We start from the raw sequence: 26,404 nt of genomic DNA, 5'->3' as shown, positions 1-26,404 counted from the left end.
ATCAAAATGATTTGCATGTTACACTTAAGTTAAGTTCAATACTGGAAATTTAGAGAGAGGAATAACAGTTGTTTGCCTTAAGATATAGACCTCTCAAAGTACACTAGAATTTTATATTTATCCAGTTTTCTTAAAATAACTGATTTCTTGACAGCATCTTAAAATGAGAGCATGCCTAGCTTCACTACAGTTGCACACATTTATACTAATGGATAAGCCATAATTGTCAACTGTTTTTTTTCTGTCATCCTTTAAATAATTATATTTTGCATTTTTTTCTAATAATTATGAGAGATTTTGTGTTTTATTCCTTTCTATTCGTAATGCTCACATCTTTACTTACACATTCACGGTTTCTGAACTGATTGCTGTTTTAGTTTCTATGGTAACTCTGCCAGTTGCCTACCTATAAATAGACATTTTATAATAGCAGGCTTACGAAAGTTTAATTTTTGAACACCCTTCTGCAGTATGAAGAATTGCTAGAAAAATAACATATGAATCAATGTTTAGGGAAATAGATATATTATACCTGTCAGGGTGTAAAAATAGAAGACTAAAATTGAAAATTCATGTAGATTCTTGTTGGCAAGTACACGGTAAAGGAAAGAATTCTCTAGTATTTAAAAAGAAAAATGTACAGTTGGGATACACTTTTAATTTTAGCCCCCATTGAAAAATTCATGATATCTTTTTAAATAACATTATCGACCACATACAAACTCTCCAGACTCTCCATTGGTGTCTTACACGAGTCTTCAACATGATCTCGTGGAAACGCTTATGTATGGATAGTATCCTTTAGTTATGTATTATAATCGCCCAATCTATTTAGTTAACTTTCTTTGTATTATGGCTTCATTTGCCATACAGTATCTTAATTTACGTAGTCCAATATGTGAGTTTTCTTCTGCAGCTTCTGGGTCTGTGTCTCTCTTGGAAAGCCTTTCCTTCTGCTAGATTATAAAAACATTCCCCTATACTTCTTTTTCATTCTTAAATAGTCTTTAAAGTATATTATGTTTTCAATCTATCTGGAATTTATTTTTGTCTTTGTTGTGAGGTCAGAATCTATTTTTTATAGAAAGTCAATTGGATTTTCAGCACTTATCCTTTCCCTGCTAATTTTAAGTGCCCTATTTATCATACATTAAATTTCAAATATACATGGATCTATTTTTGGTCCTTTCGTTTATTTTTCTTTCCCCACACTGATAATCTGTTAACCAGCATGTTTTAATATATAGTAGTGTATTTCAAATGCATGTTAGTATTCTGTTTATTTGCACTTTTATATGAACTGCAGAATCAGCTTGAAGTTCCATTAAATTCCCACTACTCTTTGCATTGTCTATTATCTAATTCAGAAACAATTTATATCTATATCACCTTTAGTCTTCCCTTTCAGAAACGTGGGACGTGTCTACATTTACTCTGCTCAGTTATATGTTCAACAATAAAGTAGCATTTTATTTCCTGCTTAGAAAAATTCTAGAATTTTGTAGTTTTTGTGCTATTATACAAGGAATATCTTTTTCAGTCCTTTTTTTATTTGCTTATTACTACTAATGCTACTAATGCTAGCATGTTTATCTTGCATTTCATCACCTCTATGCTCTTGTTAGTTCTGACGGCTTTTCAGTTTTTTAAAAGCATATTAAGATATGCTTTCATTTGCTACCCATATATCTTATGTCTTATAAACCTTTATTTATAGTACTCAAGTTTTTTGTATACTTTTGAGAATAATCAAAAGTACCAAAATCTTAAGGAAAAACACGAGTACATAGACATAAATGTATATGAGTTTGTATGTATCTGCCCCAATTAATATGTGAATATCTAGAGACTGCAGACTGTAATTCTACGTAATAAGTAACATATTATCAGTCTTTTGATAAAAGTTGTTAACTTCAAGTTTCTCCTGGATTTAAGATGTATTATAAATTTTCACATAATGTAATCACCACTGGATTGTGAGGCCCTCAAATTCTATGGATCCACCTATTCCTCTTTGGGTCCCCAGGCCCACCCAGTGCTGGTGGATGTCAATCAATCCTTACTACGCTAATTACATTTAGTCAGCAAAGAAAATCCACAGCTTGATTGAAGCCTACGAAATTTTACTCTGCTTTGAGAGAATTGTATTTTTATACCCCATTGGTTTTATTCCTAAACGTTTTTTACATACCAGATGACTGAGCATTCAACTGAAGAAGGGATTTTTTTCACTTTAATCAGAATCAGAGGCCTACCTGTAGGTGTCTTATACATAAAGGAACAGAAAGATCAAAAATGACTATACTCAAAAATGTCTATTTTTCTAGAAAAAATATTTGAAACAAAATATTAATATCATCTGAATACTGGTCAAGTTTTCCTTTTCCTCTGGAATTTGATTGTAACTGTCATTAGCATTATACTTTCTGGGTAGATTCATGACACAAATCAATAAATTGTATTGCCTGTGCCCTTTTAATACAGAGAATATCTGTTAGCATAGACAAACAGAAATGGCTCCTAACAGTTAAGCTTCACATTAATCACCCCTTTCGAGGTTCCTTCAGAGAATGATTATTATAACATAAAGAAGTTGCAAGAAAGTAATTTGATTCTATTGCATTCAGTACAATGTTTCATTAATGGATGCATTTTTGCATTCATTTCAGGGGAGACTGTGTAATGAAATGTATGTCAGACATTTAACGTCTGTTAGACATTTAAGCTGCTTTGTATTTAAAAGCATAAGTTGACCTTATCAGATGCCTAATAAGTGAAGTAATTCCACCTTGTACTAATCAAAATATCTTCCATTATAACAAAAATGAGATTCAATTACATCATGTAGCTATTATTTCTAATGTTTAGTAGTTTATGATTAAATATGTATTTCTGGTACTAAAGAAAGCCAGTCATTTCTTCAAATAGTCATATTTGGTATACCTACAACAAACAATGCTTTTAAAACATTTAATTATTATAAGCATGGGAAGGAAAACGTATCAAAATTCAAATATCAGCAATGCCTTCCATTTCTTGATCTGTTCAGACAAGTGGTATGCTTCTAGAGCAGAATTTACTCCGCCTATATCTATGCCACTGGTATTTCATTTGAATAAATTATCAGGAAAACAATGCTTCAAAGAATGAGATGTGATACTAAAAAACAGATCTTAATATCTGTGAGGAAATGGCTAGTTCTAGAAACTAGAAATCGTAAGATATGTCACCACTGCAAACTAGATTCTCTTCCTAGTGTTCTAGTTACGTAAATGTTATCTCCGATGCCATATTTGCAGTGTTGTCAAGTTTAGGTAGATCAAAGGTCTCCCATTTGCCGTCTCTCCATTTCCCCTTCTGATTGGCTGTGCCCTGCTCCTGGCCTGCACATATGCCATAAGAATAGCCTTTCTGTAACTTTGTGAATTGCTTGTACTTTCAAAGTCGGGAATCCTCTCCTTTGTATATGATTCAATCCTTTATCTCTCTGAGGGTTTTAGAATACGGAAATATTAAATTCTCAATGAAAAGAACAGTATTCTCACTGGTACAAAAGTGTATTGTTTATCATGAGAACCCTCTTTAAAAATATCTCTCCTGTGAGGTCTTATCTAATGTTAGAGTATTTTACTTTGATAAGACTTAGAAGTCTTCGAAAGCTTACAGAATCTTTCTTAAATAGCTTTAATATGCCTTATTCTATTTGTGTCTGTCCTAAGGCCAAACTTTTGTTCCAAGATTCGTATTCCAGTCCTAGCCTCAATTCTCTCAACCCAATTCAGGCATGTTCCCTTACAAGACGGCTTCGCTGTCTTGACAATCAGAATCCATGCTACCATGCAGATGCCTTTGACTTTTCTGATGTTCAAGTAGAAAGTACAGAAGAGAGGCTACAAGGTCAGTCTCCACCCTTCACTCTAACATGGACTATATGCCATCGTGTTTCCCCATGCTCTGTATTCTTTACTCCTATTACAATACTCAGTCTGTCTTCTCACTCACTCACTGTCTTTGTGGTTAGGGCCCTCTGACTGCTCCCATCTCTTAAGATGTTCTCAGTCTTCCCTAAAAAAGAGGTCTTCTGACTGTGGTTGGGAACCCTGGATTCTGCTTCTGCCAACATGGTGGACGCAGCTAGCTTTGCTGAGCACTTCTTTCAGATCTCAGTTTCCCCATGGAATGCAGCAGTGGTGAAATAGTCTGAACTTTGACTCATCCTAAGTTCTATTTTGGACCTCTTCACATGGTTCATACATCTCTGTTTTTAGGATTTACTTTCAGACCTGTGCATTACTTTTATTTCTGGTATGCTCTCCCACCCCCAACTGCCAAAATATTTTCCCCTTCTTTCTATTCACTTTAAATCAACAAGATTTTACTGAGCAACTATGTCCCCAGAATGTGCTTAATAAGAAGACATGGTCCTTGGCCCAAGAAGATGACTTTTCAAAACTTGTGCTTCCTTCAAAGCATTCTGAAGTACAATTTATGCGTGTTTGAAGATCAGTATAACAAAGAAGAGAATGGAGAGATGTGAACCAATAATTTTTCTTGTAAGCATGACTATCATGTACTCAAGGACTGAAATTTGAGATTGGTGAACCATTCATGTACCTAGAAGAGATCTGGGGTAGACTAGTTTTAGATTGCTTGAGAGAAACAACTTAAATGCACTTAGTCTATAACTTATAATCTAAAATTGTATCTTACTTAATTTTGAGCTACTGTTTAATCTGAGTCTGTATATTGTGTAAGCCTCTGGGAGCACTGACATGAATTATATTTAAGGGAAAGTCAGAAATCTGTATCAAAAAGCTCCAGTTATAATAAAAATGTGTAAAAGCCACAGGAGTCTAAAAACAGTACAAACTGCAATCCAAGAAAGTATGGAAAGTCTATTGGGTAACAGTTTCACAAACAACCAAACAAAATAGGGCAAATCGGTTTCCGAGCCTCATCAGGGAGGAGGTGGGAGACAGTCTTAAGTTACTGTGTGGCACTTACTGAGGGTGGGCAAGAGGTTTTCTCCTGCCCAAACGAGAGAATTTGAAATAAAGAATAATAATATCTCTTTCCATATCTGAAGCACTTTTTAGAAAGAGTTTCACATTTCTCATGACATCCTTACAGGAATCTCAAACAGGAAATCGTATGTTCTAATGTCCATCTTATAGGCTCTGAAAAGGAAAAATGAACGGGAAAATGGTTTGAGGGAGAATGGATTCAAATTTCTCTGCCCTCACAATTGAAAACAGATTGTCTAGTTGTCATGGAATTACAGGGAGGCCTTTGGTAGGAGTACACGAAGAAACAGCCAAAATGCTAGTATTGATCAGAGGATGCTTGGAGCTAAGCAAACTTCTGCATGGACTTTATAGACACTTAGGCATAATGATGCCTAATATTTGCTTCACTAGTTTAAAATACCCTTCCTTAGTTAACAGTGTGCTTTTATGCACAGATCTGTGTGATCCTTACAACAGGTCTATGAGCAAGGAAATATTTGTCACTTTTTGGGGAAGAGAAAGCAGAGGCTCTGAAAGGCTGGGTGTCTTGGCCAAAATGGCCCTGGTATTGAGCAGTAGGTAGAAGAAGTAGGCAAATCCAGGCCCCCGAACTTGAAAGGCATGGTTTTTGCTCCTTTGCCAAAGATTGGTAAGCAAACACAGAAGATAATGCGTCAGGTTTATAGCCCTGGGAACATAAGATTTATTGACTGTTTCTGAAATCCAATATTCGTGAGGTTAATTTCCTTGATGACACAACGATGGAATTAGTTGAGTCTATATTTTGAACTCTTCTCATGACTAAATTGTTGTTTTGTTATTTAAGCAAAATGCTAATAGCAAAGCTAAACAATATCTTTAGAATTGACTAGAAATGTCCACTTAATTTGCTAATTATTCTCTCTCACTTTGGTTTCTCTTCATTGTTTGATTGTATATTGTCTGTGTGGTTTAAATAGCCTTATGATTTTTCTTTTAGATGTTTCAGCAATTTTTTGCTCCAAAATAGAGTAATGAGGAAACTATATAAATAATCTCCATCCTGGTCTGTCTTCTCTTTCGGAAACCCTCACTAAGCTAAGTGACTCTCATTCCTTTTGACCAGAACTACTCAGCAGTCAATGGAAACACCAATCTGGCTCTTTTCATCACCTTCCTCCTTTTCTTGACAGCTAGTGAGAAAACCTGAGCTTTAAGCCCCAGCTGTATTATTAACTCGCTGTCTGACCTACAAGATAGTTTACTTCCGGAAGTGTTCATTTTCTGATTATAAAACTGAAGGAATTGAACTAAAAGATTTTCAAGGACTCTTTTAGATCTGCTGTTATGTCATATTATCACACTAGAACATAAGCTCCATGAACGCAAAGACTTTGTTGATTTTGTTCATTGATATATCTTCAGTGATCCAAACAGCGTTTGCTAAAAGATATTCAGCAAATGAACAGCATCTGACTTCAAGTTTAGAGAAGGCACATTCAGCTAACGTGAGAAATCAGATGGTTTGCTGTTCCAGAAGTCCTCTTCGAGGGGCAGTGAAGTCCAGGAAAGGGCCCACCACTTTGAAAGTTCAGAAACTTGACTGAATCAGCTCATTTAAAGGTGATCAGGATGAGAGGAACTGAACAAAGCATTTTTTTCACAAGTGAATGAGATAAACTACAATGATAAATCCAGAATTTACAAGAGAAAACTTCCACTATGGGTGCACGGGGATTTGTGTTCTTTCTGACGAACGGATTCCAGGAATAAGTCTAGATCAACTCAAGATTGCAATAAGCAATCTGCTTAGGGCAACTCTAGAGCTGGGTATTTATGGGGTATTTTTCAAAGTCAAACAGTCTTCAATATTTAAGAATCCATCTCCAGTGCTGGTCATTCAGTTATCCAGTTAGTTCATAGTCAGTCAGCCAAAGCTTGTCACCTAAGGGAAACCTTTTTATCCCTTACTCTGAAATGCTGACAGAGAACTATTTCTTCCCTTTGAAAATGTGGCTTCCTTCAACGGGTATGTGAACACCGAAAATACTTGAACTCAAACATTTGAGTGAATGTGTTCATGGAGGAAAGTCTTTACATCGTACTTTGAAATTTTTTCTAGAAATACTTAAGCTAATTTACAAACGACCACATTTTGTAATCATTAGTTCACGTGGTTACATTAAGCACAATCAACAAATATGAGCTATCTCCTAATCGATTATATTATTAAGCAGTTAAATGCATCAAGTACTAAGATGGTAATATTTCTAATACATTGGTCAGTGGGGTAGGAATTTCCAATAATAAATGCACAGACATCTAAGATATTTATACATATCTTTTACATTTCTCTTTACAGCCGTGTTTGGAAGTTACTTAGGTGATAGCTGAAGTTTTAATATGAATCTGAGGTACCAGATAAGGAAGATCAAGGGCTTTCTCAGACCAATTATTATTTAGAGGATGAGAGAGATTATTTATCCACTATTTCCTCCTGTACTGGACTCTGTTTAAGTCCAATTATTGGATAATATGCTTGATTTTCTAATAAGCTTAATGTTTCAAGTCTAAGAATATTTTTCCTCTTGTAATTAAGCTCTAACTCCTTGGAAAGGCTTTGATCTGTCATTAATTTTGCCAAATGTACACAAAAACTCAGATAAGAAAGAATATTTGTAACTCAGACTAAGAAGGTATATCCTTTTCATAGTCTACCTTTAATCAGTAATTGAAATAAAATCTGATTCTGAATTTTAAATGTTTCACTAATATCTAATAGCAATACTAAACCCTAGGGGGTTAAAATGATTTAAATGGCAGTAGCATACATCAACATATGCAAATAAAAAATAAGATTTTCACCTCACCTCCAAACATTAAATAGGATCAATTTAAGGTGTGAACATATTTTGAAACAATTTGATTTTCAAGAAGTAATTTTTATTACTAGGAAATGAATTTCAAGAGAAGTCTTCCCACTTTTTAAATATCCGACAATAGCTACGTGACATCTTACAGAATATGACAGTAAAAGCCAACCAGGACCAAAGAAAATGTGGTTCATCAATTTACATATAATCACATTTAGATTTTAAAGTGCCGCAAAGTGTTCCATTCTAGTTAGGCCTGGCACATGACTAAGAATCAATAACTGAAAGACTTTGGCGAAAGACTTTAGAAGCAGAAAGATCAAGATCCAATTTTCCTTTCCCCCAAACTCCAGCCCACAGGGGCCCTGGCTCCCTCAGCTCTTTAGTAGACCACGCTTGGGCGACTACTCATACTCTAACTCCTGCTGTCTGCAACATTCGATGAATTACAACGACCAATGATGTGTTTACTTTAACTCTAATTTCTCAGAGTAACAATATCAAATATATTAAATGTACTCCTTTAGCACATTCAGAAAGGGTATGGGACATAGAGGCAAAACAGTTCCATGATGAATAATAAGAGGAAAAGTTCATAAGAACGCAAGAGGGGAAATATTATTATGCATTAATTAGTTTATTTAAGAAGTAAGTTATTCTAACATGCATTTAAGAAACACTGAAAAGTATACTGTATTTTATGTTGACCTAAATCCAAATCACTTTGAAAATGGATTACAGTTAATAAAAAATTAAAATAAAATTACTTATCTCCCAGCAATGAGAAATCACTTAATTGCCTAACCATGTAATGGTCTCTGGGGTTATTTTATTTCAGTCTTACCCTCCTTAGGTTTATTTTCTTTTCCACCGTATTCCAGACTTTTTTTTCGCAACATTGTTATTAATATCACTGGCCCTTGTTGCAGAAAGCAGAAGTTTTAATGTATTTTAATTTTGATTATTTCATGCTGTGTATTCTGCTGCTTTGTTGATATTTACTTACATTTTTAAATCATCAAAATATTTTGTAAGCAATGCTTGGGGAACACATTTTTCTCAATTAGTTAACATGTTAAAATAATGTCATTTTCTTTAAAGATAGGTGGCAATGATCAAAAGGAGGAACAGCAGTTTCTTTAAACCCTTAACTGTAACGGCTAGTGGAGGTGCCAGCCCGCTACGTCTTCCTGTGTGCACAGCTATTTATAAACGGAGGAGTCAGATGGTCTACGCTTCTCCCCTAGGAGGGGATTAATAAAATGGGTTTACTTCGATCCCCGAATTTCTAAGATGGGAGGCTGGAAAAGAGAAAAAAAATAGAGAAGCAAATTTATTTTATCAAACACATTACATTTTTTTGTCTGCCAAAGGCAACTCAGAGTTTAAAGAAAAAATTCAATAAATGTCAATTTAACTCCTACTCTATGCCAGCATCCTTTCTGGGAAACGTGATATTCAGTTTGCTAATATTAACATGCAGGTGGCAGGCACTGTAAAGTCAGGAGGAAGTAGGAATTAAAACATTACAGTATTGGGGCCGGCCCTGTAACTGAGTGGTCTAGTTTGTGTGCTCCGCTTTGCCAGCCCAGGGTTCTCTATTTCGGATCCTGGGCGCAGACCTACACGTCACTCATTAAACTGTGCTGTCATGGCATCCCACATAGAAGAACTAGAAGGACTTACAACTAGGATATACAACTATATACTGGGGCTTTGAGGGGGAAAAAAAAAGAGGAAGATTGGCAACAGATGTTAGCTTAGCTCAGGGCCAATCTTCCTCTAAAAAAAATTACAATATTGATGCAGGAAGAGACAAATGGATTATTCTGACAGAATACAGTACAGAAGTGGGCCAATATATGGATAAATAAGCAATAATTGATAATGGCAGTAAAACAACACAGTGAGGTGGGAATAAAAATGTATTGAACTTTTTTCAATAAATTGAGAGAGAAAAATTAAGTTGAATCTCTATTTTACATCACTTGCAAAAAATAAATTCCACATGGATTAAAGATATAAAAGTAAAAGTCAAACCCTCAGCCAGCCCTAATGGCCTAGTGGTTAAATTTTGGCACACTCCACTTAGGCGGCCCCGGCTTGCTTCCTAGGCACAGAACCATACCACTCGTCTGTCAGTAGCCTTGTGGTGGCAGCTCACATAGAACTTACAACTATACACAACTATGTACTGGGGCTTTGGGTGGGTGGGAGGAGGAAGACTGGCAACAGATGTTAGCTTAGGGCAAATCTTCCCCTGCCAAAAAAAAGTCAAATCCTCAAATACACTCTAAGAAAAATAGGAAACTATGTTTATAACTTTGGAAGAGAAAAGGTTTTTTCAAACAGTATATTACACATAGAAGCTATAAAGAAAAACATTCATAACTTTGGCTATACCAAAATTTAAAACTTTAAAAATTAGAAAATAAAGCTACAGACTGGGAAAACGTATTGTCGACCTATATAACAGAGAAGGAATTAATATCCAGAATAGTTATAGAGGAGGAGAATATATTTTTAATCTTTATAATGGGAAAACACTTCCCAAAATAGATACGGAGCTCATACAAATCGATTTAAAAATTATAGAATATTATAAAACTCTTTAAAGTTTAACACTATTATGTGTCGGTAATTTTGGGGGATATTTGATGTTGTCATACAATACTGGTAGGAGGGCAATTGGGACACCTCTTCGAGGGAAATTTGTCAGTATTATTAGAAGTTAAACTATGTCTACCTTATCACCCAGGAATTGTACTCTTCAATATCTTCCCTAAAGAAATACCTATATGTGTATGGAAAAAGTTATATACCATGGCCTTCATTGTGACATTGTCTGTGACACTGAAAGTTGAAAACAACCTAAATCCCCTTCCACTAAAAGATAGTTATATAAGGTCATACAATTTAGCTCTTGAAAATAATAAGATATATCAATATTTACACACCATGGAAAGATCTCCAAGGTGTACCATAAGATAGAAATGCAAGTTGTAGACCAATACTCACATTACAGCACCATTTATTTTATAAACTATAAAGTTTCATAAAATTTTCTCAAGTATAAGTTACACCTTATGTACACATTCTTTAAGTACACATACATATAATAAATACCTAGGAAAATTAATTATGGTGGATACGTCTTAGGAAGTAGCTGGGATTAGGTATAAGGTAAACGGAACTATTATTTTACCTAAATTTTTTGACTATTTATGAAAACACATTTATTTAATATTTCTACAATTAAAATATATACTTTTTTAAATATCGCAATGATTATAAACACAGGAATTTGAAAATGTTATATCAATATGAAGTTGTCAGGACCATCTTGAAAATTCCACTAAATGAAATAACACTATTTCCACTCAAATATGGCTTTTATTATGCCAATAACTGGGATTCTTTTTACTATCAATTCTATTTGAAGGCTATTTCAACAGTTAAGTTTTTCCATTTAAGTTTTATTTTTACAATACTTCTCACACTCTGAAACTTTCTGAGGTGTCTGTCCTGGTTCATCACATTTACCATTAAACTAAACATCCTCTGCTAAGTCTATGTAAGAAGATATATTACTCCACTTTTCGAGGAATCATTTGTACTTTTGTACTGATGTCAAATGCAATTTTAAGACATTTCCCTTAAATAGTATAGTGAGCACCAAATTAAATCTCTAGAACATAATCCCTAATTAATCCTATTAGCTCATTTCTCACCCTAGACCATAAACACGTTTATAACTGTTTCAGCACTTATTCCAAGTGCCTAGGACATGATACAGACTCAATAAATAATTTGGGATGGAAGGATGGATGGATGACTTGATATTTGGATGCTTTTGAAAACCAGTATAGAGATAAATGTGTCTGCCCTTAGTCTTTCCTTCCTTCTAAACGCTTCCTTAAATCCTTTACAAGCACCATGAGGGCATCTACTCCCAATGAAATAGTTTTATTGCTTCACTGGAAGACATTAGGGACTAGGGTGCAGAGATGCCTGATGAGTACATAACGCTTGCATAGGCTACTCTGTCCCTTTGTTCGTCCTTCATTACATAATTACGTGTGCCCACTCTGAAAACTAGAGGCCTAGATTGTGATTCCCCCAACCAATAAAAACAACTAGCCTTTATGTGAGGTTTTTCCACGTGCACAGTCATCTGACAGGTATTATCCGGAAAAATCCTATTTAAAATTGCAAACCACTTCTCCACACAGTCCTCATCTCCCCATCTTGCTTTATTTTTCCCCCATAACACCTATCATCTTCTCACATAACATATAATTTACTTACATATTTCATTTATTGTCTGTCTCTTGTCCATCTCCCTACCCCCAACCCAACCACACCCGTGTACACTAAATATAAGCTCTGTGAGAGAAAAGAATTTTATTTTCTTCAATACTGAATCCCCAGTGCATAAAACAGAGCCTATTATGTAATAGGTACTTAATAAAACTTTTTTGAATAAATTAATGGTTGTAGTCTTTACAATATTTTTACACTGCTTGACTGGATGAAATTTGAGAACAAGAAAGTTTGTCTTTTTGAACATTAAGAAGATGCTTCTAATTTTCCCAGTTTTATTAATTATGTTATTGCTTTAACAAATAAATTAAACGGCATAATGATAGTGATAGTAACACTTCGTCAAGTCCTTACCCAACAGACAGTTCTCTCAAATTCTAAGACGGACAGCTCTTTATCACGGGTCAGGCTGTTCCATTTCACTCTACCTTTGTCTACTTCACTTTGGGTTCATCATAGACTGAAACTGATGACGGAGATGGGGAGTGGCATTGTATACAGTGAGTGGAGCCACCAGTTTTCATTGAAGAGTTTTAAAAATCATGGTAAATTTATTTGCAAAGAAAATTTATATAACATGACACATCGTCAATACTACCCCAAAACGTGTTCTGCCCCAACTTGTTTTATGAAATGCTTTTGCAGCATCTCTGTATAATCAGATCCATTTATTGGCATTATTCCACAGTAAAAGTGATTCACATTTTCGGAGTACATGATGCCTTTGTAGGAGAGAAATTTGAATCTTCTCTCCGTTTAAGCAGGTTTAGAGACAACGTGAAGGAACTAAAGTGAGAAAGAGGCTATTATTATCTTTCCCACCTTCTCTTGTCCTCATTCTGTCCTTGCTCCCCCCACCCCCAGTCTGCCACTCCCACTAACACACACAATTTTGCTTCTATTACATGTCCTTCAGTGCTGGGGTTGGGACATGTATTAGAGGAAAGGACATATTTTTTTTAAATACCTCTTGTTACTAAATGCCTCTCTTGGTTGTCCTTGTCCTTTGTGTAGCAGATGTGCTAGTGCTGGCCCTCCCAAGGGGTACATGTGCGTGTTCTTCTCCACTGTGCACAGTTTGCTGATAGGAAAGATACCCTCCAGCTTAACCTTCCCAGTTCTCTCTCCCCACCTCTTGCTTTTTGGATCTCTACCTCAGCAGGCAGCTGTCTGCTGTCAGGATAGCTGCAGCCTGACTTCCTTCTATGGAGTCTACCTAACTGCTCCATCCTTGCCGCACCAAGCATTGAAAATGCAGGTTCTCTCACACTTCTCCCCTGTACCCGCCCTGCCATCTCTTCCTTACTCCTTTATCACTACCGATACAGGGGACAGAACAACAAACAGACCGCCTCTGCAGATATCCATCCAGGACATGAGCCAGCTGCCTCCCTTCTTTACGGAAGAGGCAGTGCCTAGTGACTAACAGATGGAGCACTCATGCCAGACTGCTGGAGTTCAAATCCCAGTGCCTCTATTTACTGCTCCCGTGACACTGGGCATGTTATCTCTCACACCTTTTTAATTTCTCAGACACCTCATGTATAAAATAGAGATAAAATAGCTCCTACCACATAGGGCTATTATGAAGATAGAATAAGTTAATACATGTAATACTCTCATTATACTACCTGATAAAACAGCACCAATCAAGATGTGTTGTCTATTATCTACCCCCTATTTCTATGAGTGATTGTTTTAAAAAGTCTTCTTGGGATCGGGAGAATGTGACTCCCATCCCTCCCGACTCTTGCCAAGAGGACACGACAAAGCCTCAACACTCTTCTTTTAGGCAGAGGACCACTCTGACAGTCCTGCTCATTTCTGAAGACCATCCTCTGTCTCCTGGATTGCGGCCATAGCACCTAACCTAACCCCTCACCACCCTACGATCCATGCTCCCTCCTGCGCCCAGGAGGACTACCTTAAAGCAGAGATGAGCACACTTTTTTCTGTAGTGGGCCAGACAGTAAGTATTTTAGCTTTTTCAGGACAAGAGGCGAAATCAAGGACATTATGTAGGCACTTTTATAGCAAGAGAGAAGACAAATTTTCCCAAAATTTTTACTTACGGAATTCAAAACATAATAATTGAACATAATTTTCTTATAATACAGGTATACTAATGAAAATAAAGTAATTATTTGGGAAGGGATAATATTTTCTTGACTGGGATTCAAGTTAGTGTTCTCTATCATCAAAACTGAATGCAAATGTTCATTTGTTAAAGTTGAGCTGAAACGGAATTTTACATGTTTCATCTTTGAAATGTCTTTTCACAGAAATTGATACTGAAATGAACACCCAATGAATTACACATATTGAAGCTTAAAGGTTATTTAAAGGTCCCATAGATTTTTCTTTTAATATTCAGCCATGTCTGTTGAATGGACAGACCAAAGAAACTTCACAGTAGAAAGGACTGTTTCAGCTCTTGTCAGTGCCTCAGGGTAGAATCTGTGACAGGACCCACAGCAAGACTGATGGCCATGGCCCCTGCCCCCTCAAGATAAAATGTAATGCCCAAGAAGTTTTTAGGTGTTTCCAAGAGTTGTTACTATATGTTTTACAATAATCAAGCCATTGAAGATTTGGAGCAACATGTCAGATACGAGGCAAGAACATTAAAGTAAGCATTATGCACATCTGTTACTATAAAAGAAATCAACTCTGCTATTTTCAAAGTATTTTCATTAAAGTGTCATAGATAGATAATACGACCAAAAGAGACTGCAGAAACTATCAAAACATCAAAAGCAGAATCAACTGATTTTAGAAATCTCCTTTTGAAGCTGGAAAGTTAAGTTAAAAATAATAAGAAAATTTCTTAATCAAAATACTTCAGGAATATTTTTGTAACATAAAAATATGTTAAAATATATTAATAATGCATATTATTAGTCAGATTAAATTTTATAATCTTATAACTACTGTATATTATGCCCAGTGGTTTAGTAAAGCAAAGACAAACAGGAAGCAATCTTCAATTTCATATTTCACATATCTAAATGTGAGAAATTTTAATTCAGTCATTAGTCAAAGAAACTTAAAAAGCCTATGTAGAAAGTATAAGCACATACACAGAGAAATGCACTAAAAGCATAAAACAGTAAGAGCTGACCTAATTCTCTCCAAGAGAGGAGATTGTTTCTCAATATCTCAATATCATGCCAGAGTTTAAAGAAAAAAAGGCCACTCTCAATAAATAGACAATGCTTGCAAAAAATTTAATGGGCTTCAATAAAAATTTTATAGGAGTACTCATAATTCTTTTTTTTATACACAGGCTGCAAGTAAAAATATGTTTCTCTTCTACCTCATGAAACATTAGGATCTGGCCTTGAAAGATAATTGTATAAGAACTCAAGTTTTCATGCTTACGAGCAAAATATGTGGTATTTTGCTAACAATTACAATGAAATCACTGAAGCCAAAGAGAAAAGCATAGAATATCTGGGAGGTTCTTAGGAATTGACAACACCATTCACTTCAGAGTGATGATTTTACTCACGGAAATACAGAGGAAGAGTCATTTTCATGAGGACTTTACTGCAATAATAATATAGCAGTGGCAATGTGATGCTCACAATCTAAAGACATTAAAGGAGTATAAAATGTAAAATTTGCAGCAAAGTAGTAAAAATAGCTACACTTTTGCAGGGTTTTCTACTCTAAGGACTTTTCCAAAGGTAAAACAGTGTTATCTTAGCTCCTTATTTAATTGTTATAACAAGATCACGATGGAGGAGGAATAAACTGATGAGAATGATGACTGGAAGAGACAATTATCAGTGCTTATCAGAATAGTTACAAGTGATAGCAAGCATACTGTGCCATGGATCGACCTGCGTTTGATGGAGAGCAGTCCGTTTCTTCCTACAATAACCCAGTGAAGCAGTGAAGTTAGGTACTAATCCTAGACCCCTCCCCGTAACAGAGAGGAGGAAACAGGAGGGAAGCGACTGGCTCCAGGTTATTCAGCTGCTAAGCACTAAGGCATGCATTTCATGGCAGACCTGCTGCCACCCTGCCCTCCTCTATACTAGCTGTTAAAGCAGCAACTGTATATACCAAACAAGACGAAAGCCCCTGGAGAGTAACCCAGCTTAAAAATTCACCAGTTACCTATTACATGTTGGAAGATAATAATAATGATGTTAATTGTACCCAACACTTGGATTGTGTTTACGACGTGTCAGGCAGTATCCTAATCATGATTATAACATCTAGTTACAGTTATTTTACGTATGAGGAAATTTCAGCATGGAAGGTTAAGTAGCTGGCCCAAGATCATTCACTGAGTAAATTACAGAGCCATGGTTTGAACCCTGGGATCCAATCAATTCCTCGTAATGATAGTAGAAAAAGCCTTTCACCTAGATTCCTGTATCGACTAAACCCAAATATCCTTCCACTGACTCCCTATGTCTTTTGTATACATCAGACAAAATGATCTTTGTGAAATGTAAATCTGATGATATGATCCCACTGATTATACCCTCCCAATGGCTCCTCATAGCTCTTCACATAAATAAGACACTAGAAAGCCCTACACCATCTGGCTTCTACCTACCTTCCTGGTCTCATTTTCCACTGAGCTCCCCATCATCCTCTGCTTCAGCCACACTGCCTTTCTTTAGTCTCTCTACATACCATGCTCTTTCCTGCCACAGGCCCTTTGCATATGTTATTCTTTCATACAGAACTCTATCTCCACCTCTTTTCATTTTTCACTTTTCAGCTCAAACATCCCTTCCTTGGGAAAAATGTTTCCTAACCCCAATACACACACACACAATCAGATTGCCTCAATGTGTCTTCTTTTCAGTAGTGTCACATTGCAAATTTACAATTACTACGAAATTATTTGATTCATGCCCTTCTCCTCTACTAGACTATAAGTGGTAGAAGGTCAGAACTCTGACCTGTTTTACCACTTGTCTTAGGTTGTATTCCTTGAGACAAAAATTTGCATGAAATTAATTTACTAGGGAAATGATTCCAAGAAGCAGGGATAGGGAGTGAGGAAGTAAGACAGGGAAGGGAACAAAGCCAACATAGTCTACATTAATAAACCGTTTACGAGTGTGAGGAATTGGGGCTCCCTCTTTTAGGGTCCACTGGGAGACTACGTGGAACACTTCTCGGAGTTGTCCTACCTGAGGGGTGAAGAAACTATGGAGTTTCTCTGCCAACGCCCATCCATAACTGGTTGAAGACCGCTCCTGGGATGTTAACTTTCAATCATTTTCAGTCTGTTCCACACACAAGTCAAGCACTTTCTTACAGCCAGCGGAATTACTCAGGCAAAGAGCTGACAGACATTTTCAGTAAGAAGCCATCCATGTGTCTAAGTAGAGTTAGTGCCAGGGAGATGAGTGTCAACTCAAAGCGTCGCTACTGTCCACCTCTTGTAACACTCAGGATCCAAATTAAGTGGAGTCAATCCTCAGTCTTATCACAGATATTTGAAATGCATAACTTGTCACAATTTCTTTTGAAGAAAAAAAAGAGACAATGGGAAGGTTAGTGGTACAAACTCCGGTCCCTATTGCACTGATGTGATTAGCTCAGGCTGGCACTGATAATTAAGTCTCTCTCCTCCACCATCTGTTTTAGGTTATGATCAAACTCAGCACTTTTACTGGTCTAGGTTTGCTGCCTCTGTGGGATAATGCCAATCTGCTTTATGTATAAATTCCTAAATTGAAGTCCTTGTCAGGGCTGTGGTTGAGGGAATAGCCCATTCACTGTCATCACTGGGCGCAAAAGCATCAAGAGACACAATAGTAACTCCATTAGGTAGAAACATCTTCATTGCCTATGATCATCTGGCTAAATTATGCCTGCCAATGGAGTACCTAATTTCTTTGCCTGCTGGTCTACTGGAATGAGGGACCCTAAATAAATAGGCCTAAGCCGGAGCTTGGGGTTTAGTGGACCCTTTACTATTACCCCTGGTTGGAAGCTTCACCCTCAGTCCCCCGAGAACCAGGCCCTCTAATGACTCATAGAAGACAGGAAGCACAAATTCTCCAAGTGAGTCTCTAGGAATGATGGGGAGAGAGACCACTCCTCATTCTACAGCCCCACGGCAGCTCAGTAAAGGACTCCCACTTCTGGTAGAGAAGAAGTGCCATAATAGAATGTCATTGGCAATAATTGTAGGAAAATAAGAGTTGCCTTAGAATAACACTGCCTGGTGCCAAGGAAAGACCATTCATGAAGGACTGGACATACCTATGTTTGCATTTTTCATTGATTCCGAATTGATTTTTTATGGAATACTTTGTGTATAGTAACTTTGTAACTTCAGACTTCTGCAGAAGAATGATACAGATCTCAGGAGTGGTCTGTGGCACACGTTTTTGCCTTTATTTAACACATTTTCATTGAGTTCCTACTGTGTTGACAAAAGTGGGCCGAACTAGGGTTAACGGATTGATAATAATAATGACAACAACAATAATGATAGCAACAAGTATTTCTTAACTGATTACTGTGTGCCATGCTCTCTACCATGTATTTTATACATCTCTAACCTGTATGCCTCAGGCTTCACTGGTGGTGAACACAGAGCTGCCTTTACAAGGAAACACCAAATCATGATGTTGAAGAGTTCCAGACTTTTTCCAAGAGTTCTTTCCATAATTATCACCAGGAATTCCCAGTGGCCCTTATACAATGTGACCTGCTATAGCATTCCAGACTCAGTCATTTTAAAGAGTTTGTCCTTGAGACCACTTAACAATACATTACAGTTACTGCTTCCCATTCTTATATCCCTCTTGGAGTCCCTAAGGAGGACAGGTGAGTACTCTTGTGGCTTCGCACTCAATGCTGTCCTTGTCAACTTTCTGTACCATTGTCTACAAGCAAATCTGCTGCCAGAATCCTCTAGAGGATGGAGGCTGCCCACAAGTTGGTACTTGCTTACTGGGGAATCCACTGTGCCCTGGAAATCAGAGACCCTCTTCCTATGTCCCTTAGACCCACCTCTAAGTTCACCTGCAGCTGCAATGGTACATTTCCTTGCATGCTGACAGCTTTCCACATCAAGATCCACATGTTTCTGGCCACTGCCTTAGGGCTTTCTCTGGAACCAAGGTGCAGCTAGCTCTGTCCACTGCAGGGTACCCTAGAAGACCTGGGGATCTTACCCACTGGATTCCTCCTTCATTCATGGGGACCTTCTCTAAAGGGCCTTGTTATCACTGTCTGTTATCTATGCATCATACCTTTATCTCTCCCTTCCCCATGCTCCAGGAATAAATCAATTGCATCTGCATATACCCAAAGTCAAACTGTAGCAATGGACAAGTCTTAAGTTATTTCCCAGCAGCCTGAGTGGTCCTGTGCAAAATATAGGTTGTAACCAGGTCTGGGACATTTTCAGACTGTTACAGTAGGCTGACTAGATAGAATGCAAAGACCTAAGGTGGGGTGATGAAGTCGTGTTGCCTACGCACATAAAAGCCCATGGAAGTCTCAGCTTCAGTCCCAGCTACACACTTATTTTCTCATTTAACCCTCACGACAACACTGTGGGATAAGTAGTATCATCCTCGTTTGTGAATGATGACACCAAGGTGCTTAAACTTGTCTAAAACAGCACACTTCACAATGGTAAGAGATGGATTTGCAGTTTGGAGGAGGGAGAGGAAAGGCACCATCTCTCTGTTGTCAGCATTACCAAAATACTATCTAGAAAAGTATCTGAAGCAAGAAGTGACTCAGACTTTTAGCAAACTTGTGGATACAGTATAGCTTTAACTTCTTCAGCACTAACCTAATGTCCTTAAGGTAAATGTATTCGTTTTTCAGTATACTCTTAAGCATCTAGTAGATACATCAATATACTCTTAAGTATAACCACTATTTATAGTGGTATCCAGAAAAGTTTTTACTTTTCTCATGGGCCAGAAGATGGTAATCTTTTATTCATGCTGAAGACGCTATGCACATTTATAATATCTCTGCTAGGAGCTGTTTGGGGGAAAGCCCAGATAAAATTGAGTAATCTTTCAAATATTGAAATTAATTCCAATTTCACCCTTTCAAGACATATGTCCAACAAAAGACCCAAATGCTTTCATCATCTGCATCTTTAAATAGTATTTTAAGTACCACATGCCAAGTCAACAAGATCCCTGAGTTTGAGACTCTAATCAAAACTTTTCATGTCAATAGATCCTGTAGTGGCATAAACACTAGACTATTGTTGAGGTTCAGATGCCCATTACCCCTTATTGCCAGAGATTTCCCACGTGAAAGATGGAAAGAATATCATACGATTGTCACCTACTTCAAAGACCCACATGCAAAGACTAATGAAGCTGTTCTGATTCCCTAAATTAGGAAACAAAAATATTCTATCCTTTTTATACTTGGAATCTGTAACACTTGTCAAGGAAACAAACAAAAGGCTCTTTGAAAGATGATTTGTTTGTTCTTTACTTAAAAGAAAATTTCCTTTGCAGAATCAAAGCCAATGAGTCCTTTTCAATATGAGGCATGGAATTTCAGAGATCATTTTCCTCAGCATGTGCAGGCTCTGAGCTCAAAGAAAGGATCCTGTGTTCACTTCTCTTAATCAAATTATATGTTTCAGTCTGGTTTTGAGCTGTCCTCTTGCTATCTTTCACTTGGTAAGGACAAATCCAATATTAAGTTTCTGTTTGTGGCGAAATAATGTTTTGTTTCCATATTTTTTATCTGTGTTTTACTTTCTGTACAAACAGCACGTGGCTTAACATACATCTACTTGTTGCTCTTACTAACTCCAATCCACTATCTTCAACCCTGCTTCTCTGGTCCCAGTCTCTTTTCTCCCTCTCTTCAGACTGTGAGCGAGGAGCCTCTGGCTTGATCTCACACTTACTCATAATAACCCCTTTCAGTGCTGGGTGTGGGCCCTGGGAGCCGTCCTTGACCTTATCACAGCACTCCCTTATTTTATTATTTCTCTGTTCATTCTTTAGCAACATGCTACTTTCTTTTTTCAATAACTGATGACAGGCATGATTTCAGCCACTGGATTGAAAATGAATCTCTTTAAGCAAACAAAGCTAGATTTTGAAAGACTTTAAATTCTCTAAATAAATTCCAAACTGGCACGACTGCCATTCACCTGTTATGCAAACATGTCATCCTTTACTGTGACTCAAAGAAGGTCTAAGGCATTGAAACAAAGCAATCCTTTTAAATATCACTAGATTGCTGACAAGTTCAACAGCATCTAAAGCTGGCATCCCAAATAAATATCCCAAGGCTATTTAATGCAAGCAGCTATCGGTACTCCACAGAACACCAGCCTCGACTCTACTTTCTGACTACTAGACCTGGCATAGTTAACCAAGGGCCTCCTGGCATCAGATAAAGCCAAAAACAGATGGAAGAATGCTAATTATAGACTTTAAATTTTCTGCTCTTTTTGTGGACTGAATTTTCTTCAGGATGGTGATCCTGAAGCCATAAAAACTTGGCACCTATTGCTTCACAATGAAGAGTGTTTGGCTTTCCTCTTATGTATTGAAGTAGTTCACGATCTTAAAATAGATTTAATGAAAAGGCAGCAGCTTTCTATTATTTTTTCCCATTTGTTCCAACAAGGTCATAGGAAAATATTGAGCCTAACCTGTACTGGTGTTGCTACCAATTTGGTTTGCCTTCCACTACATACAAGAGAACTTCAGATACATAAATTGCTTTTTCCTAAATCTTTCTTTTTCTTAGTAATTAATTGAGATCGACAAGCTTAGGCATATAGCTCAATCTTGCCAAAGGGCTGCTTGGGCCCAAAGCTACTTGTTTTTCTGGGTTCCCTTTGTTCTTATAATTCCAAACAGTTTACCAACAGTAAAACGTAGCAAGATAGTGTCTTTCCCCAGAGACGTGGCATTAAACTAGACTAGGATTCCAAAGCAAATTAAATGCTTCATGGCCTGAGAGCTTAATTCAGCTCTTGTTAATTAATGGATTGATTATGAGAAGTTTAGTTTTACCAGAAAAAAAGAAGAAATATAGATTTTTAGTTTCTCATATTTTGTCATATGTGCACTTTAGAAAAAGGACAAACTACTGAACCCAATCTGAGTGTTAATCTAAAATATCTGAATTCTGAATAATGAATGTCAAGGGTAGGACTGATACTCTACGTTGGTGGATTAAGTATGTTGTATGATTTGAGGGGCAGCTCAAGTTGTCTCACCAAGTTACAAATCCCCTCCACCAACCCTCTCTGATCCTACCTATTATAATTAGATTTATATCATAACCTCTACATACCTGACACTTAGAGTTGTAGCACAAATGTGTTGTTTCCTGAAAAGTGATTTTAAGTATCAAGAGAGAAGAAGCCTCTTAAGTTAATGTACTGGCTCATGCCAACAAATTCGCTTATTGGATGATAGAGAGTAAGATGGAGGACATCAACACCCAAACTCTATACTGTGGTGAATCCACAAATTTACTGTTAATATTACATTTGAGGACACTAAGCTCTTGGTTTGTAAAGAAGAATGATAGTGAATAATTTCCCCAAAATTCAGGAAGGTAATTTATCAGTGATAATAAGCCTCGACTACTAAAGGAGCTAACATATACATGCGTTATGGAACTAACTATTGTATTAAGCCCCTTTCCCTAAAGAACATTTCTTTTTCATTAATTCAATAAATAGTTATTGAGTGTCAACTATGTGCCAGAAAGTGCTCTAGGCACTGAATATTCAGTGATGACATGAAGTGATTCCATGTTAGACCTATCACTCTGGCTCCCATGTGGAGAAAAGACATTAGGGTGACAAAGTTTAAAGCAAAATAGAGTTAGAAACCTGTTCCAGTGGTCCAGAGAGAAATGACAATGGCTTGAAGTATGATAGTAGTCACAGAGAGAGTGAGAATAGGTAAGATTTAGGATATAGGTTGAAGGTAGAGCCAACAGGACTTGCTGATGGATTGGAAGAGATGTAGGAGAGACCTAAGCAAATGGAGGAAGAGAAGTGACATTTACAAAGATGGAAAGATTAACAGTGTGCTTTGGGAAGGATCAAGAGTTCTGTTTGTTGAGATAAGTGTGTGATTTGGAGTGGGCAGTTAAATGTATGCGTCAGGAATTCAGAGGAAGGGACTGTCTGGAAACATGAAGGTTGGAATGGTTGGCAGATGGATGGTATTCAAAGATGAGTGTCTGGATGTGATCAATTAGGGGATGAATATAGAAAGAAAAAATCTCTAATCATGGGGCACTCGAAAGTCTAGAATTCAGAAAGAGAACAGGAGCTGGAAAATGAGATTGAAAAAGACTATCTAGTAAGATAGGATGAGAACCAACCAGAGAGTTCAGTGTCCTGTAAGCTAAGTGGAGAAAGGGTCTTAAGAAGGAGGGAGTGACTAACTGTGTTGAATGCAGCAGACAGTAGAGCAAGATGAGAAATTCAACTTGACTATTGATTTGGCTATGTAAAGTCATCAAGGAGGTTGGCTTTGACAAGTGTACCTTCAGTAACATGCTGGCTATGAAAGCCTGGTTGTGATGGATTCCTCAGAAAGTGAGAAGCAGCAAATGTAGACAAAGGTTTCCAAGAAATTTTCAATAAAAGAGAACAGGGAAATGAGATAGAAGCTGGAGAGGAACATTTGGCCAAGTAAAGTTTTTGTTGTTGGTTGGTATGCATTTAAGGAGGTTGGGATTCTTTAGGTGGAGAGAAGGAACAGTGACCTGGAAGTAGAGGAACAAGAATTACTATCTTGCTTCTAGCTAGGGCCAGTGTAAGAGAAAACAGCCAGCAGGTGGGATGGATATGAGGGAAATACTGTCCTCAGGGAACTGACAGTTTGTATCATAGCATGCAGTTGAAGAGAATATTCAGAGAGGAGGCTGAGTGTTCAGAAGACTTTGCTAATGATAGACCATGAGCTCCAAAGAGCACAGTGGAAGGATCTGACAGGTTGGGGTTGGGAAGGAGGAAGTGTGAGTCACAAGACGATGGACAAAGCTTATAGAACTAAGACTCTGGGAAGTCCATGCTTCTTCTGTTGAGTGTGTGCCGCAGGAATGTAGAGCATCTTGATATTTTATGACATGATATTCCTTTCGTTGTCATTTCCAGGCTGCCTTTAATGTTTACGTCATCATGTTTTATAGTTCAAATAAACCTGGATGAGACACAAATAGGATACACAGTGTGATGTGGTCAGGATACCAGAGGTCGCTGAGAATTTGGAATATGTTCGCATTTGGTTTAGGACAGGGAAAGAGTCTGAAGGGGGACTGGGCTCCTCAAGAGGCATGACTTTGTAGGATTCTGAGAGGCAGAGGCTGTAGGATATAGGGATCTGCTTCCTTGGCTACCGTAAAGGCAGAAAGAACCTCACACTTATTTTTGCTTTCACCCATCTACCTTTTCTAAGACAGGGAGGAATGGGCAGGGGGTGGGAAAGCGGACATTAAAGAATCAAGAGAAACCAGAAGAATATAAGAACCCAAAGGTTAAACTTTAATGTTCTCAATTATTTTAACAAATTCTTCTTTACTGCAAATAATTATCCATTTGATTTTTTTCCATCTTTATTCTTTTTTTAAAGACTTTACCTTTAGAATATGAAATAGGAATTGTATTTAGACCTGAGACCTTAATGAATTCCTTATGCCTATTTCATATTTCATTCACCCTTCAGCTCATCTCTCTTTTTCTTGTTTCTATTTGTCACTTCAAATAGAGTGAGTGGAACCTTATAAAGCCATTTGGATCACTGGTTTGGATAAGAGAAGAATAGCACATGTACGCACAAGGATAAATAGATTACTCACAAGTAGACCAGTAATTTACAGACAATGAATCTAGCTCCTAGAAAAAAATCAACCCCAGCTTTTCTAGTTGGAACCTTCTCAAGACTTCATGCAGGTTTCATTTCTCTGAGTTTCATGTGTAACTCAATAAAAACTTTACTGTCTCTGGGGCGCTTGAATATCTCTATAGTCACGTTTACCAGACATTGTTTAAAACCCTCAGATTACATTTTTACCTGATTTTTCAGTATAATATAATGTAACTAATTTTTCTTCAAGTAACTAGGGTGCTTGTCGAAATGACATGATAAGTCTATATGTATTTCTCTTACAGCAAAGGTTAATGTTGAATGCCAATAAATTGTCTCCTTACTCAGAAGTGCCATTTGTTCCCAGTGGCATCCTAGTCACACATCTTTACCTCAGGCTCGTCTGTGCTACCAAATGGAGTTGCAACTTACAAACTTTAGATAAATGACCACTTGTTGTGCCAGATTGTTAGTATTTTTTAAATTTGGATAAATATCTAAACCACCTCATGTTTAAAAATCATGAACAATATCAAGATAAAAAAGAAAGTGAGACTAGCTATGAATTTTTCCACTTCTCCCAAATCTTAGGGAACCGATAGTAACAACAAACTCTGCCAAAAAAGAAAATGGCATGTCAACTCCAACAGTTGAAAGAAAGAGGCACCAACTTGTGCCAAAATCTTTGAAAAGTACAGTCAGAAAGATCAATATGACTCAACAGGCTCCTTTAACACCCTTCAAAAAAAATAATAAACCAAGAAAGAAGATAAATAGACCATACTCGGGGTGGGGTGGGCCCGGTGGCACGGTGGTTGAGTGTGCATGTTCCGCTTTGGTGGCCCGGGGTTCATTGGTTCGGATCCGGGTGCAGACATGGCACCACTTGGCACACCATGCTGTGGTAGGCGTCCCACCTATAAAGTACAAGAAGATGGGCATGGATGTTAGCTCAGGGCCAATATTCCTCAGCAAAAAGAGGAGGATTGTCAGCAGTTGTTAGCTCAGGGCTAATCTTCCTCAAAAAAATAAAATTAAATAAAAAATTAAAACATTAAAAAAATAGACCACACTCAATAAAAAACTCATTTAAACCACACCTCCAACTAATCTGGGGTGAAAAGCAGATGAAAGGGTATATGAGAAACCCAGACAAATGACGAAGGAAACCCTCAAGAATTTTTCTCATATTCATGTTCAACATAAGTGATTTTATCAAGTACTTCCCTAATAAGAGAGAAAAATCTATCAGGGGCTGTCACGTTGACTTTATTAAGTAGGGGAAAGCTCAAGATAAAAGTAAATTAACAAAGTAAACGTAGGTATGAGAAAATCTTCTCAGGAAGTTAAATTCTGGCTGGTGAGCAGGGGATTACGAGGAACGGGATAGGGGTAAACAAAG

General features: G+C 37.2%; 1 long non-coding RNA gene across 1 annotated transcript; it reads right to left on the bottom strand.

Moving 5' to 3' along the window:
* Positions 1–7,911: 7,911 nt before the first annotated feature.
* Positions 7,912–25,921, bottom strand: LOC139079093 (uncharacterized). Its single transcript, XR_011532397.1, has 2 exons — positions 25,787–25,921; positions 7,912–17,675 (listed from the first exon to the last, which is right to left on the bottom strand). It is a non-coding gene; the product is annotated as an uncharacterized lncRNA (long non-coding RNA).
* Positions 25,922–26,404: the final 483 nt, after the last annotated feature.

Source organism: Equus przewalskii, chromosome 24, assembly GCF_037783145.1.
Source record: "Equus przewalskii isolate Varuska chromosome 24, EquPr2, whole genome shotgun sequence".
Taxonomy (NCBI): Eukaryota; Metazoa; Chordata; class Mammalia; order Perissodactyla; family Equidae; genus Equus; species Equus przewalskii.
The sequence above is the reverse complement of the archived record's forward strand: the minus strand, read 5'-3'. Positions and strand labels throughout refer to the sequence as shown.